Here is a 1,167-nt window from a genome sequence, read left to right as displayed (position 1 = left end):
TTGGGAATTGATGGATCAGGGAATTCCAGCAGTTGGGAATTGATGGATCAGGGAATTCCAGCAGTTGGGAATTGATGGATCAGGGAATTCCAGCAATAGGGAATTGATGGATCAGGGAATTCCAGCCTGGAATTGGTGGAGCAAGGAATTGATGGGAGCAGGGAATTGATGGGAACAGGGAATTCATGGGAACAGGGAATTCCAATGGCCTGGAATTCATGGGAATGGGGAATTTCTGGAACAGGGAATTGATGGAGCAGGGAATTCCAGCCTGGAATTCATGGGAGCAGGGAATTGATGGGAACAGGGAATTCCAGTGGCCTGGAATTGATGGATCAGGGAATTCCAGCAGTTGGGAATTCATGGATCAGGGAATTCCAGCCTGGAATTGATGGGAGCAGGGAATTGATGGGAATAGGGAATTCCAGTGGCCTGGAATTCATGGGAATGGGGAATTCGTGGAGCAGGGAATTGATGGATCAGGGAATTAATGGATCAGGGAATTCCAGCAATTGGGAATCGATGGATCAGGGAATTCCAGCAATTGGGAATTGATGGATCAGGGAATTGGTGGATCAGGGAATTCCAGCAATTGGGAATTGATGGATCAGGGAATTGAATTGATGGATCAGGGAATTCCAGCAGCCTCCGAGTGTTTATTCCCTACACATTTCCACAGGATCCGCTGCTCTCAATCCGATCTCATCCCACACGGGAGGGGATGGAAAACTCTGAGAATTCATCCCAAAATTCCTCAGGCATGGGAAATTGGGAATTACCTTTTCCCAACATCACTCCAATATGTCAGAACACTGGAATTCCACACCAGGCTTGGAATATTTTGAATATTTGAGCATTTCCAAGTGAGTTCCTCGTATCCAAGAATTTTTTATTTTTTTTTTCCTGGAATTTGTGTTTTTCCTTGACTGAAATCATCAGGATCGAGAGCAAACACGAAGTGACGATCCTCGGAGGACTCAACGAATTCGTCGTGAAGTTTTATGGACCACAAGGAAGTGAGTTCATTTGGGAAAAAATTTTGGGAAAACTCTTTTGGGAAAATTGGGAATGGGATTCCAGATCCACAAAAATGAGGGGGGATGGAGGGAAATCCATGGAATTTGGTGAGGATCCAACCGTGAGCAGATCCCGTCCTTGGAAATGGCA

Source organism: Malurus melanocephalus, unplaced genomic scaffold, assembly GCF_030028575.1.
Source record: "Malurus melanocephalus ecotype Western Australia unplaced genomic scaffold, MMel_1.1 scaffold_2227, whole genome shotgun sequence".
NCBI classification, from domain to species: Eukaryota; Metazoa; Chordata; class Aves; order Passeriformes; family Maluridae; genus Malurus; species Malurus melanocephalus.
Note: the sequence above shows the minus strand (reverse complement) of the source record.